This window comes from Nansenia antarctica (assembly GCF_963989245.1).
Source record: "Nansenia antarctica genome assembly, chromosome: 2".
Taxonomy (NCBI): Eukaryota; Metazoa; Chordata; class Actinopteri; order Argentiniformes; family Microstomatidae; genus Nansenia; species Nansenia antarctica.
The window spans coordinates 23,027,986-23,043,669 of NC_137675.1; the positions used below are offsets into that span (position 1 = coordinate 23,027,986).

The window sequence follows — 15,684 nt, forward strand, 5'->3', positions numbered from 1 at the left end:
GTGACTGATTAGCCTCTGTACTGGAGGATAGAGCACAATCCTATAGTAGCCTATGACCCCCCTATGACCCCCCCCCCCACCCCAAGAAGGCCCACACCTGGTCCTGATTAGCCGGTGCTGTGTAGATATCCCACTCCTTCACAGTACTGCTCTCCCTTAAGTCAGGAGCAAGGCTTGTGTCAGTGCCTGTGTGTGTGTGTGTGTGTGTGTGTGTGTGTGTGTGTGTGTGTGTTTGTTTGGCTCAATGAAAAACCCATCCTACCCTCTGTACTGGAGACCCCACTCCCAATGTACCCTTTCACTACTATACAGGCACAGGGGGACTGACGAAAGTTTATCTCTGCTATTCACCTTCAGAGGCTTGTCTCTCTCTCTCTCAGCTTAATGTTTTCGTTAATAAAAAAAGAGTGCCTTTGTCACAAAAGTATGACTAGCCTATATTTCCGGTGTCATGATTGAATACTATACTGTAGCTACTGTACGATAGAGTGAATATCTAAATATAGAGATAAATCGCAGGACTGTATCTAGTGTTTTTTTTTCATGGAAATTAAGTATCTTCCTCGGGGGAAATGCTAGATTCAGATTCAGAAAACATTATTCTACCAGTCTTGGTCAATTTTCTTTGCAGCTGTATAAAAGACATAGCATGTAACACATTATAAAACACGATATGTACAGTATAAACAAACACAAAATCAAATATGCAGGTACACAGACATAATCAGCTCTTACTGTACAGCACATACAATTCAAAAGCCTAAGACATGGCATCTAATGATTGTAAGGTTGGTAGTTTGGCGGTTTGATCCCCGGCTGCCCACTTGTTGAGGTGTCCTTGGGCAAGACACTGAACCCCAAATTGCTCCCAATGAGTGTGCCGGCGCACTTGCATGGTAGCTTGCTGCCATTGGTTCCTGGAAGACATCAGTGAGGTATTGATGACAGTCGGGGAGATCTCTGGGAAAGACCTGTGGTATATGTAGCCTGACGATAATGTAGAATCTATGCTTTGGTAGCATTCTTTGTGCTTGATACACTTACTGACACATAACAAAGTCAAGATATGTCCACAGTCTGTCTTTACTTGGACACTACTGACCTCTGCTGCTCATTAGCATACCACATTTTCCAGTATACGGACATGGTGCACAACTACACACTTGAACAGTACCGTTGCTACCGTTACTGGTTCAATCTCATCATCGTCTCTGTCTCTCACTCATGATCTCTACTCTTTGTCAAACTTCAAACATATTCCTCTGCTTAAATCCTTGAACTAGTAATAATAATAATAATAATAATAACAATAACAATACTACTACTAAAAAGAGAAGATAACTATTTTATTATTATTCATATTACTACTAATAAATAGTACCATATCCACAATATGGTCTACCTATGGTCATCTAGCCTTCTACCTACCCTTGTATGCAGTACTCAAGTTGTAAAAGAAAATCAGGGGGGATGGTGGATTTTATCATATGGGGACAACTTTAGCATCCCCACAGCGTCAGTGACTTCAGTGTCAGTGACTTAAATGTGGTAAAAATGTCATTGCATGTGTGCGTGCCCCCTCGCCCACAGTATTTTACTCAATATGCGCAAAACTAAATGTTTAAATAGCAGTAATACCACGTTCATTAAGAGATGGAAAGGGGGATGGCAGTTTTAGCATTTTCAGCATGGAGATCATCCCATGGGCCGCTCTGAGGAACACCCACACACACACGCACGCACGCACACACACATACACACACACACACACACACACACACACACACACACACACACACACACACACACACACACAGACACAGGACAGGGGTCAGTGTGTATGTATCTATGTGCACTCTCTCTCTCTCTCTTTCTCTCTCTCTCTGAAGTGGAGAATATGTGATTAGAAAAATAGCTTTATATCAGGGATGGTCAACTCCTTTCCTGGAGAGTAAGCTTTTGATTGAGCCCAGGACTAGCACGCTTGATTCAGTCAGAGTTGGTCACACCTGGCTGGCATGTGTGGTTACGGACATGGCAAGGGCAAAAAGGTAGAGAGCTAAGGGTCATACAGCATCTTTCAAGGACAAGGAGTTTAATAGTTGCATTTAAGCTTGGAGACATAACGGTCTATGGACTGTCTGCTGGCAAGCTCTCAAAGTTCAGTCAGCTTACATACCATCTATCTTAATGTTACACCCACAGGGTGGAATGTGCCCTGTCAGCTGGTGTGAAGTTACAGCATCTGTATATCAGGGGAGGCCTGAATTAGCCAACAAAATAGAGCAGATAGGATTGTTTCTTTTTTTAATCTCACACCATATTCACATAAGTGTATATTGAAACACACATGCACTTATTACTTTCTCCTGTACATTCAATCCCAAACTCAATTTGTGGTAATGCTCCAGCAGGCTTTTGGTACAAGCACAATACAACATACTATACCCTCAGCATTTAACCCTTTGATTAAATGCTCATCTCCACTAAATATATTCTACTATCATTGTGGTCAAAGATACAAATATATTACTGTCTCTGTGCTCATTGGATGTTCAGTGACTCTTACTCAAGGACATCACTGGGCTGGTGTCAGAGTGAGGATGATGATGATGATGATGATGATGACTTGGTACAAATCCAATAGGAAGTTCACAGGTGAAGGCCATTGATATTCTCCTTCGTGACTCTGCACCACCATGCTAAAATAACAACTGCCAATCAGTCTTAGCCGCCTGTCAAGCTTGAAAGAAGGATGAAACATGGCCGTATAAGCCCCCTGCCAACTCCCTGTTCAGGAACATCCTCTTGGGTCAGTCAATTGCTTGATCTCTTCTTCTCTGATTGCTTGTGGTTTCTTTGATGGGCAAGCTGAGCAGTGTAAATCTACTTCCTGTTTATGGTCCGCCTTTTTCAATCCATGTCAATCTAGTCAATCCATGTTTGTGATTGTTTTGATGGCTAAATTGATAAATTGAGTAGATTACTGATTACTAGATTCACTAAGGTAAATGTCTTTCTCCAACCAAAGACAGTCCACGATTGTCAGGCTTGACCGATATCTGTGACCCTTTCTATTGGTGTGAATTACAAAAAGTGTCAAAAAGGGGTTGTCTGTCATGTTTTACTTTAGTTTCACCTGGTGAATACACAATTATTTCCCCAGGGCTTTCTATAAGATGAATCTCAGAAAGAGAGTAGGCTGTGCTTTTCTCCTCAGTAATGCTACTATGGAATGTGTTTAGGTAAAACAAGTCATGAACATAACTAAATAACTACAGCACCAACTGTGCATAATATGTGTGTTGTGTATGTGTGCGTCGTGTTTATGTGTGTTGTGTTTGTGTGTGTGTGTGCGTGTGTCCATGTGTGTGTGCGTACGTGTCCAAATGGACCCAAGCCTCGGTCTCTCTGGGGCTGGGCTGATTGTATGACGGACTGTTGACAGCGATGGTAGTAGGAAAGAAGTGAGGGATGTAAGGGATGACAGCGGCCATAGGGCTGGCCTGGGGGCTGTAGTCAGTGCTCAGGGGTATCATGATATCGTCCTGGTCCCAGACGTGAAAGGCGTTTGGGTGGGTGTGGGGGACGGCAGCGGGCGTGTCCAGCAGGCTGGCTCCCTTTAGGTCACCATCCTTCTGGACGGTCTCTTCGACGGGGCCCAGCAAGGCCTCTGTGGAGAGGTACAGGTGGATGGTGAGATAAGAGTGTAAAGATGAATGTCTATGCTTCTGTAGTCCACACTGGCTCCCTCATGGGTTCTATCAGTTTATCAAAATGCATTTCTGTTTTTATCAATGAACAAATGACCTAACTAACGATTAGGTTATGGGCCACATATCAACATATATACAGTAACAATTGAAATCCTCTATCCAACAAATGCACTCTTTCCTGAGAGAGAGAGACTCCTTCCTGTGTATCTTTTTGAAATTGAAACCATCTGCTATTGTACAAGTTAATTACATATTAACATATTAACATATTCGAAGAATTTTCCTGATTTATCTGTGTAGTTAAACTTCTCCATGGTTCCCATTGTATAGACATCCACTGCTTTGGAACTGCTGTAGGTTATATCATGAGGAAATGACTCTGCAGTAGCCAATGCCCGCTGTTTGATTCCAGAGTTGGCCTCTCTTAATCCAGCATTTGAAATGAGTCAGCGTTGCAGACCTACATTCACAGAGTTAGTGAGATTAATGAAAAGGTTAATGAATTGATTTCTAACGTCAACCAATTGGCATAGGCTATAAGTCATTCCAATATGTAAGTGTTTTAGGATGACAGACAATTCACAATTCAGTCTATCTTAAAGTAGGCTAGAAATGGTAATTTATCAGTTGCAACTGAACACACATTTTGATTTTAAATAAAATAAAATAAATAAAAAGTCATTTTAAAAGAAGACTGCAGTTGACCTTGCGGTTCAAGTTATTCAGATGTCAGATGAAAGGTGGGAGTTCAGCGGTAGAATCCTCGATTGGATGGTGCCATTTCATAAACATATTTGAATAAAGCTTAGATAATATGTTGAACTGTTTGTTACCAAGCACAGATCATAAAAACAATCTTAGAGAAACATTTTACGCATAAATTGATTTGATCTTCGTGGACAGCAGCACACGCACAAGTGACCGCTGTCCACGGTACTGACGTAGGCTCCACTGGCAGAGCTCTGGAGAGCAGAGGCAGGTTTGAAGGATTAGGCTATAGTCTCTGATTATGGTCTACCTCCCGTCCTAATCCACTTCCCAGTTCCCACCATGTCAGTAAATACACTATGATTTAAATTGACTGAGACAGTCAAGACAAAATGGTGCTTGACATTCAGTTGAATCAGTCATTCAATCCAAATAAATACACTCTGGAGACTGGAGCTAACTAATTAATTACTCCCGTCCACAATTTTTTTATTTTATTTACTAGCATGATATGACATGACAATACACTCAGTCTAGTCTATACCAGGCTGGGGCTAAAGCAATAATCTATGAATGATCGATATTGATTGATTGATTGAAAACTTTATTAGAAGATTTGCAGAAGTAGGTACATGAAAGTACATATTACATACAAGGTCAACTAACAGGATAAAAACCCAAGAAAGCCACTGGCTTATTTCAATTGGGGTCCTTGAATATGAATGATTAGGCACCGCGTGAGAGATTTCCCGGGGAAATGAAAAAGCATTCGGGTGCGTTCGTAAATACGCTCTGGAAATCTGATCAGCATTCATGGAGAGCTTCTTGTCCAACCAAATTACTTGGTCCCTTTGTGACGTTGAACCCAGTGTGCGCTCCGGCGCTCTCAGAGCGAATTTACGAACGCAGCCTTCGTTGTGGAAAGCCTTCGGTCCCATCAAAAAACAAGAGTCGCTAGAAGTTGTATAAAAGGTTATATAAACCGTCAGTTTATTTCGCAGAAGCGTAAGTATGTTTTAATGACATTATACTCAGAAGTTTTTCTATAAACCTCATAGCATTGACGAGCGACGAGGTATTGTTTCTTTCAAATGAGCTGTGGCTCGCAATCTGTCGAAGGCTAGCTAGAGGTAGAGCTATCGAGCTGTCAGTACCAAACGAACATATGAACGAATAAATGTTCATGTGTAAGCTTGTCTGATGTATGAGGACAGGCTGTGCTTCGTCTTTTTGCGTTGTGAAAGTCGACTTTAGCTTAGTAGCTAGTAGCTAGCCAGACACATTTCCCCCTCTCACTACCGAAAGTAATGAAACACCGCCGCCCTGACGATCACCAGACCTGAACTATGAGTTCAATGCATGGCTAATGCATAGGGGGAACCTACATGACCATTTCTTTTTCTAATAGGTACAGAGAGCGACCTGTCCCATCTTCAAATGGATGATTTTTCATTTGACAAACTTCCCTCCACCTCACAGTCAACTCCTAAACCCAGACTCGAACCTCCTCAGGTAGGCTACTGGTAGCCTGTACACCCCTCTAAACATTCATCACATTTTCCAGCATATTCATGTGTGTAGTGAACATCATCTTTTCTGTTGGACCTGACCTGAGTGCTTCACTGCATGTGTGGTTTCTATCCTCTATCCTCTGTTCCCAGGTGGATCCAGGTGAGGGGCTAGGCACTGACTCATCAATGAGTGAGACATCCTCATTAATGAGCATGGATGAGACTCCAGACCAACAGATAAGGTAGAGTAGGTAGAAAACAGAAAATACATGTGTTTGCCTACTCTTCCCTTCTATAACGTTTAGGATATGGGTGTGCGCTGTGCGGCTACATGGGCGTCAGTCTAAAAACTGAAGACACTTATCTCAACTCTATAATTGTTCACCATAGGTTGAAAGTCATAGGCTTACATAAAGAGTGTCCGCTAATGTCGCAGACTGACGGAGTAGGACTGTGTGTTTGCTCTAGATCAAGGATAAATGACATTGGCAGAAAGGTCGAAGACCTGGTTGGAAAAATATACGACAGCCCCATGACAGACCAGAAAATGATGGACGTGATGAACTTTCAAGACAAGATGATATATAAGGTATCCATACATTTAATCCAGTATGGAATGACCACTGCTTTCTTTGCCAACATCACTCCTTAACATGACCACATATTTAACAGTTAACTTTCAAAATGTGCTTCAAGAAACTTGATAAACATATATTTTATAACTGTGTATAGTGTACTAACTATACAAGCTATACCCATATAGGAACAGGAGGTGTTTCTGGTTAGGTTACATTCTCAGGGGGGGAAAACTGTCCTTAAAAGTGTAAGTGTCATGTCTTATTATATTATGTGCTGTATCCTGTCTCTCAGGTGAGTGTGATCTTTAAAAGTGTACATTATGTTTTATGTGTGCTATCCTATCCCTCAGATGAGTGAAATCCTTAAAAGTCTATATTAGTGGCCTGGGGTGGTCCAGTGGTCTAGCACCACGGTCTACAGTGCACACATATGCCCATGTCGGTATGGGTTAGAATCTGGCCCATGCCCTGCTGACATGCCCTCTTCCCCTTACTTTCCTGTCTATCTTCACTGTCTCTATCCAATGAAATTAAAAATATGGGCGGGACTGCCCCACTCAGAAAAAAAAGAAAAGGTGTGTATGTCTTATGTGTGCTATCCTGTCCCTGGGGATCTCACTTCATCCTTAAAAGTGTATAATGTGACAGTAGCTGGTGAAAGTGGGAACAAGTCAGTGCAACCAATCAAAATGTTCAGACTTTTATTCCCGAAAGATGTAAATAAATGTTCAAACTTAGTTGAAAAAAATATCATGTTTCATCATGTGCTGTGCTCTCCTGTCTCTCAGGTGTATGAGATCTGCCAGCAGATGTACCACATGTACAGCACCTACGAGGGCAACATGGGGACTTTGCTGGCGGAGCTGTCGGTCCTGGAGGCCCTGTCAGGCCTCAACAAGGCCCTGTCAGGCCTCAACAAGGCCCTGTCGGAGGTCCAGGAGAGCTACACTAAGCTCAGCGCCGAGCTGCAACAAGGGCTTGATTCAGCCACACGAAAGGCTACGCTGGCGGAGCTGTCGAAGGTCCTGGAGGCCCTGTCAGGCCTCATTAAGGCCCTGTCGGAGGTCCTGGAGAGCTACACTAAGCACAGCGCCGAGCTGCAACAAGGGCTTGATTCAGCCACACGAGTAGTGACTGATTAGCCTCTGTACTGGAGGATAGAGCACAATCCTATAGTAGCCTATGACCCCCCTATGACCCCCCCCACCCCAAGAAGGCCCACACCTGGTCCTGATTAGCCGGTGCTGTGTAGATATCCCACTCCTTCACAGTACTGCTCTCCCTTAAGTCAGGAGCAAGGCTTGTGTCAGTGCCTGTGTGTGTGTGTGTGTGTGTGTGTGTGTGTGTGTGTGTGTGTGTGTGTGTGTGTGTGTTGTTTGGCTCAATGAAAAACCCATCCTACCCTCTGTACTGGAGACCCCACTCCCAATGTACCCTTTCACTACTATACAGGGGGACTGACAAAAGTTTCTCTCTGCTTTTCACCTTCAGAGGCTTGTCTCTCTCTCTCTCTCAGCTTAATGTTTTCGTTAATAAAAAAAGAGTGCCTTTGTCACAAAAGTATGACTAGCCTATATTTCCGGTGTCATGATTGAATACTATACTGTAGCTACTGTACGATAGAGTGAATATCTAAATATAGAGATAAATCGCAGGACTGTATCTAGTGTTTTTTGTTTTCATGGAAATTAAGTATCTTCCTCGGGGGAAATGCTAGATTCAGATTCAGAAAACATTATTCTACCAGTCTTGGTCAATTTTCTTTGCAGCTGTATAAAAGACATAGCATGTAACACATTATAAAACACGATATATACAGTATAAACAAACACAAAATCAAATATGCAGGTACACAGACATAATCAGCTCTTACTGTACAGCACATACAATTCAAAAGCCTAAGACATGGCATCTAATGATTGTAAGGTTGGTAGTTTGGCGGTTTGATCCCCGGCTGCCCACTTGTTGAGGTGTCCTTGGGCAAGACACTGAACCCCAAATTGCTCCCAATGAGTGTGCCGGCACACTTGCAGGGTAGCTTGCTGCCATTGGTTCCTGGAAGACATCAGTGAGGTATTGATGACAGTGGGGGAGATCTCTGGGAAAGACCTGTGGTATATGTAGCCTGACGATAATGTAGAATCTATGCTTTGGTAGCATTCTTTGTGCTTGATACACTTACTGACACATAACAAAGTCAAGATATGTCCACAGTCTGTCTTTACTTGAATGAATGAATGAATGAATGAATGGACTTTATTGTCATTGCTACAGTACAGGTACCAAACAACGAAATTTAGGAGGGGTGGCTCCCCTGGTGTTAGGAAAGGAAAAAAAAAAAACACTTTTAGAAAAAGAATAAAATCACAAGAAGGTAAGGAGCTGGTTTACATAAATAAAGGCTATGTACACAATCCACTGTACTATACTGCACAGATAGTCAACTAGGGTTGTCATATTGCACAATAGTATTTTTTCACGTTATTTAAAGTGTCACAGTTTGCAGGCTTGAAATGTACATGTTTGTGCCTCAGCACTAGCTGCCATACAATCCGTCCAGACTGTCCTGGGCCCAGAACTTAGGTCTTTGCTGTGTTCAGGGCCTTGACGGCCCTGTGGTAGAAGCAGTTCTTCAGTCTGTTTGTCTTAGCGGCCGGGGTCCTGTACCTCCTTTTCGAGGGCAGCCTGATAAAGTGTACGTGCCCAGGGTGGGTCGGGTCCCTGGAGATCTTGGAGGCCTTCCTGAGACAGCGTGTGTTGTACAGCTCTTCCAGAGAGGGGAGGGGGGCGCCGTTGATCTTCTGTGCTGTTCTCACGACTCTCTGTAGCGCATTTCTCTCCGCTGTTGTGCAGCTGTAGAACCAGTTGCAGATGCCGTAGGTGAGGATGCTCTCCACTGCGCCGTGGTAGAAGGCCACCAGTATCTCCTGCTTGTTGTGTTCTTTCCTGAGGCATCTCAGGGTGTATAGCCGCTGTTGTGCCCTCTTGATGGTGCCTTTTGTACTTGGACACTACTGACCTCTGCTGCTCATTAGCATACCACATTTTCCAGTATACGGACATGGTGCACAACTACACACTTGAACAGTACCGTTGCTACCGTTACTGGTTCAATCTCATCACCGTCTCTGTCTCTCACTCATGATCTCTACTCTTTGTCAAACTTCAAACATATTCCTCTGCTTAAATCCTTGAACTAGTAATAATAATAATAATAATAATAATAACAATACTACTACTAAAAAGAGAAGATAACTATTTTATTATTATTCATATTACTACTAATAAATAGTACCATATCCACAATATGGTCTACCTATGGTCATCTAGCCTTCTACCTACCCTTGTATGCAGTACTCAAGTTGTAAAAGAAAATCAGGGGGGATGGTGGATTTTATCATATGGGGACAACTTTAGCATCCCCACAGCGTCAGTGACTTCGGTGTCAGTGACTTAAATGTGGTAAAAATGTCATTGCATGTGTGCGTGCCCCCTCCTCAGCCACAGTATTTTACTCAATATGCGCAAAACTAAATGTTTAAATAGCAGTAATACCACGTTCATTAAGAGATGGAAAGGGGGATGGCAGTTTTAGCATTTTCAGCATGGAGATCATCCCATGGGCCGCTCTGAGGAACACCACACACACACACACACACACACACACACACACACACACACACACACACACACACACACACACACAGACACAGGACAGCGGTCAGTGTGTATGTATCTATGTGCACTCTCTCTCTCTTTCTCTCTCTCTCTGAAGTGGAGAATATGTGATTAGAAAAATAGCTTTATATCAGGGATGGTCAACTCCTTTCCTGGAGAGTAAGCTTTTCTTCTTCTTTCGTGTAACGTCAGAGGTCCAACTCGGTGTCGCGTAGCCATGCCCGCATCTCTGGTTCTAGGTCGAAGAGGCTGGCTTCTGAGGGTGGTCTATATAAGGGGCAGATGGTGATTATGTGGTCGGCAGTCTGCTCTGGGTCACCGCACTCGCATGCCGCACTGTCCGCCAGGCCCCACGCCTTCATTGATGTTTTAAAGCGACCGACACCAGTTCGTAGACGGTTCAGTGTGGTCCATTGCCGGCGTGGTAGGTCGTCTCCTCCAATGGCGCCATCTCCTGGGTCCCAGATGTAGCGGTGGATTCGGGAGGGCCCGGCTGACTCCCACTCCTGCTTCCAAGCTGCTGCCAACCATGCATCTCTGGAGATGTCCTCAGAGGTGGAGTTGAGCATGGCTTGTGCTGCCTTGTTGTAAGGGTGGCGGGTCTTGAGTCTGTAAGCTTTTGATTGAGCCCAGGACTAACACGCTTGATTCAGTCAGAGTTGGTCACACCTGGCTGGCATGTGTGGTTACGGACATGGCAAGGGCAAAAATGTAGAGAGCTAAGGGTCATACAGCATCTTTCAAGGACAAGGAGTTTAATAGTGTGAGAGAAAATTATTATATGTAATAAGCTACATTTAAGAATCAAAAACATCATCTTGGGTTGAATGTCTGCAGCAGGCTGTAGAAGATGATTTCCTGTTGTCACACAGTAGAACCAGTTTCTCTACTTGAGGCTTGACATGGGCTAAGACAATAGACACATTTACATGATTACAAAGACCTGATTGCCCTACCATCTAGAGCAGTTTCGGACCTTTGTGTTGCCCCAGACCCAGTGCTCTAAGACCAGACTGAACCAGTTGTGGCCATTGTGTTCCGTTTTCACCTTTTGTCTCCCTGGGAGAAAGTGAGGGCCGCTTCCCCCCTAGCCTTCATCATAATCATCTTCATCAAATGTACAGGTCCACACCCATTGCTCATGATTGGTCTAAACCTCACCTGAGGGCGGACCCCTTACCTGAAGATACCTGTTTGTATAAATACTGAGATGAAATGAATGAACTTTACTTTGACGAGGAACTTTCACTGTCAAGACTTGTCTGACGTGCTTGTAAACTTCCTCCTTCTGCAGAAGAATATTAAATATATTTTCTTATACATCTTGAAATGAAACAGGCTGCCATTATTGAATAATTTACTCTAACAAGTTGGCGACGAGGAAACAAAGGGAGCGGCTGCGGAGGTATCCTGTTCTATCCGTTTTCAGCCATTTCAGCTGACGAGCTGTTTTTGAGACGGAGCTCTCCCGTTTCACCTAGCAAGTGACGCGGTCAAGAGATCCCCTCTATTTTTTGGGATTGGCTGAGAGCAGATGATCAGGGCCTTAGCACGCTGTCAACGTACTACACGAACAAGGGTAAGCCTGTCGATTTTCATTTGTATACGGAACGGTATTTAATCGGAGAAAGATATCCGATTGGAGGGGTTTTTGTTTCCGGGTGCACTTTGTGATGCAAGGCTTGTGGCGTTTTTAGACGATTTACATGTTATCGTGGCTATAATTGCACCTGGCAAAATCATAAGACTACTCTTTTTGTGTATATGATATATATATATATATATATATATATACGTGTATCTTTCTGATCATGGTTAACAACAGGTCCATGGCGTCTAAACGATCGTGAACAGTGGTTAACTAGTGCCATTTGATTGTGATAAGACTTTGCTGTTTTTCGGTTAACAAAGATCCAAATCAGCTGATATCTTGGTCAACAAAGGTCCAAGTTGGTTAACTAAGGTCCAACATATTGATATCTTGGTCAACAAAGGTCCAAGTTGGTTAACTAAGGTCCAACATATTGATATCTTGGTTAACTAAGATCCAACATATTGGTTAACACAGGTCTAAAAATAATCCTAGGTTGATCTAGGATTGGGTTTTTTATTACACAGAGGTTAGTTCTGTGTAAAAGTGGGGAGGTGGGAACACATTTTCAGTATTTATCCATAAAATTCATTGAGCCAACCAGAAGTTCTGAATTTTCCATGTATGAATATAGAGTTTCATTGAGCTAACCAAAGTTCTGAACTCCAGTTTTAATTAGTTAATCAGTGTTAATACTTCAGTTTTTCTGTTGACTCAGTGCATATGTAAAAGACCTACCAGCCACCCCTCCCCTGAAGCCCAGAGTCTAATCTCCACAGACCAAGTTTGTTTGTGTATTGTATTGTAATTGTTTTGAATTTTCTTATTTGTGATAAGACATTACAGCTGTTTTCATTCCTTGTGTGTTTTTTTAAGCTATTTTAACTAATAGTGCTATTTGTATCTATATTGTTCCTTTGAATATATCTTGATTTTGAGTTTAAAATGGGTATAAAATCAAGTCGTTCAGAGAGAGTGACACCACTTCTTGGTCCTGCTAAGATAATGGCAGACAAATGGGGTTTATCTGCTGTTAAACATATTGGGTTATGGTCCAAATATTCATCTTTTCCTGCTACATGTGGGACACTGAGCGTTAGCATGTTAAATGGGATTAGAATAGAATTGGAGACTTTTGAGAAAACATCTGTAGGAAAGAAAGCAAAGAATGAGATAAATTGGGATTGTTTTAGAAAGTGGGAACGCATGGCAGAGGACAAACACAAGAACTCAGAAGAGGGTTTACTTTTGAAATTGCTACAGAAAGTAAAAGAGCAGGAAGATAAAGTATTACCTCCAACCAATAGCATGGATTTAGATCCTCTGCCCCTGTACCCTGACCTTCAAAATCTCTCAACACAGCTAGGATCCCCACTCCGTCCAGCTCCCCCGGAATATGCACCCCTTTACCTGTGACCCCATTACCTGTTGAGCAGCCTGCACGGCCTAACACTAGACAGGAAGCTAGGCAAAGAGAGCAGAATAGTGCAGAAAATGTTTCTATGCCAATGATCCGATGTGCAAATCCTAGAGGTCCCACAGGAGAAGATGATCCTACCTGGGAAGCTCATATTGAAGTTTATCGGCTGTGGCGTTCAGATGAGGTGAGAGAACAACATAGACAGCCACAAACAAATAATAGGCAGCAGGTTGTTAAGGATTTTGCATGTTATAATTGTGGTAAGGGCGGCCATTCCTATAGATCCTGTCCCAAGGATTTTGCATGTTATAATTGTGGTAAGGGCGGCCATTCCTATAGATCCTGTCCGACGTCAAAAAGGTTTCCTAACCATGGGAAACAGAAACATAATGACTCATTCTGCACAAATTGGATTTTGTGAGGGACAGGAGAAACGTTCTGGAGAGCAGCGTGGCCGGCCACGGACACATTTCGGACAGTGGGGTGATAAGGGTTTTGCATGTTATAATTGTGGGGGCAACCATTCCTACAGATTCTGCCCGACACCACAGCAGCAATTTTAGGAAATAGTCTATAATTGTTGTTTCTCCATGTACAGCTCCAGTTTTTGTATATCTTTGATGGTTTAAGAATGTTCTTGTTTTCCGACACTTTTAGGAAAATTGTTGAGTTTTGAATTTTCTTGTTGTGAAAAGAGACCCTAGTGGTTTTCGAGTTTCTGTTTTTCTATTTTAAAAACAAATTTTTGCATTAGGCAAGGTTTTATATTTTCTAACCCAAGTCAGGGGGAGCTGCTTTTTTGCGCAGAAAGACCCTGAGAGTTATTTCTATTCTCAAGAAGGTGGGTTTATGTGTGAAACTCTGGGAGAACTGATCACTCTCCACTTTGAGTTTTTTGCATAAACCTGTCCAAAATTATATAGATCTGTTTGGTATTCATGCATTGTTCAGACCATGATGTATTGAAAAAAGAACCATGTGGCCTGTCGTATCAGAGGCTCATAAAATACTATATTTTTGATTGCTAACTCCCACTAACTCATTAACAATTAACCCTGGTTTTTCTTGTTTTTGAATGATTTTTCAGTAAGTATATTTTGACATCATAAAACATGACACATTTGTTTATGATTTTCAAATCACACGAAAATGTTCTACCGTTTCCTATTTTAATATTAAGATGTTGGTTTGATTAGACATAAAATTCTGTTGCAGTTTTTTTTTTATTTGTTAACTGTCTCCTCAGACAGACCAGTGGTGGCCCTGTATTATTGCAGATACACTTGATTTTTGCCACGGCAAGAATGAGATATATATTTCAGAGTGGAAGCCGTTTTACCAGAATCCAGAGACGGCGTGCTACGCAATATCCAGCCAGATGATTGAGGGATGAACCAGGGCCACCAGAGAGGGAAACGACGACCAGGGTTACCAGACCCACCAGAGAACACCGAGGAGATGACGATAAGGGTGGCCAGGCCCGCCAGAGAGAGAGCCAGAGGGTGCCAGGCCCGACAGAGGAGGAACCAGAGCCACCAGGGTGCCAGGCCCGACAGAGGAGGAACCAGAGCCACCAGGGTGCCAGGCCCGACAGAGAAGTACGCAGCCACCAGGGTGCCAGGCCCGACAGAGAACCACCAAACGACCATCGACGACAGTGTTCCAGTTTCAACAGCCCGGACCACCGAGCCTTCAAATCAGAGCATGGCCGTTTCAAGGAGGAAAGACACATAGTATCATGAGAGATTTTGCTTCGAGGATGAATTACTCTGATTGTTGGATCTGTCAACAGATACCTGTGAGTCCAGCCAGGGTCCAAAGTGTGGACACCTGTACTAGTGTAGATGCTGGTGAATGCCTGCATCATGTTTTTCGATGGTTCTAAAGACCACTCCCCAGACCATGTCCAACATGGAAGGAGACAGACGACTGCCTGAACCTCAATGACACTGACAGACGACGACCGATTAGGAAGAGATTGAAGACCAAGCAAATTCTCCAACTGGGGTCAAGTGCTAGTAACCTCTGACCCTGAAGATGCAAGAATCAAGAAGGCGTCGGTCGTTTGGATTTATTTTTTATTATTTTTTTGTCTTATGTATGATGTACTGTGCTTAATTTTAAGCTTGGTTGTTCATTTTAGGATTTTGGGGTTGTGATGAATTTTTGTTATTCTTTCTCCAAAAATGTTTTGAACCATATTTTTCAAATTGTTCTTGTTTTAAGAGTTTACATCTTAAAAAAGTGTGGAATGTGAGAGAAAATTATTATATGTAATAAGCTACATTTAAGAATCAAAAACATCATCTTGGGTTGAATGTCTGCAGCAGGCTGTAGAAGATGATTTCCTGTTGTCACACAGTAGAACCAGTTTCTCTACTTGAGGCTTGACATGGGCTAAGACAATAGACACATTTACATGATTACAAAGACCTGATTGCCCTACCATCTAGAGCAGTTTCGGACCTTTGTGTTGCCCCAG

General features: G+C 42.8%; 1 pseudogene across 1 annotated transcript in view; it reads right to left on the bottom strand.

Moving 5' to 3' along the window:
• Positions 1 to 10,910: 10,910 nt before the first annotated feature.
• Positions 10,911 to 15,684, bottom strand: part of LOC308149973 (sister chromatid cohesion protein PDS5 homolog A-like) — a 31,655-nt pseudogene continuing 26,881 nt past the window's right edge. Inside the window, exon 15 of the transcript in view lies at positions 10,911 to 10,928. The product of the transcript in view is annotated as a sister chromatid cohesion protein PDS5 homolog A-like (transcript). The remainder of the gene's footprint in view (positions 10,929 to 15,684) is intronic.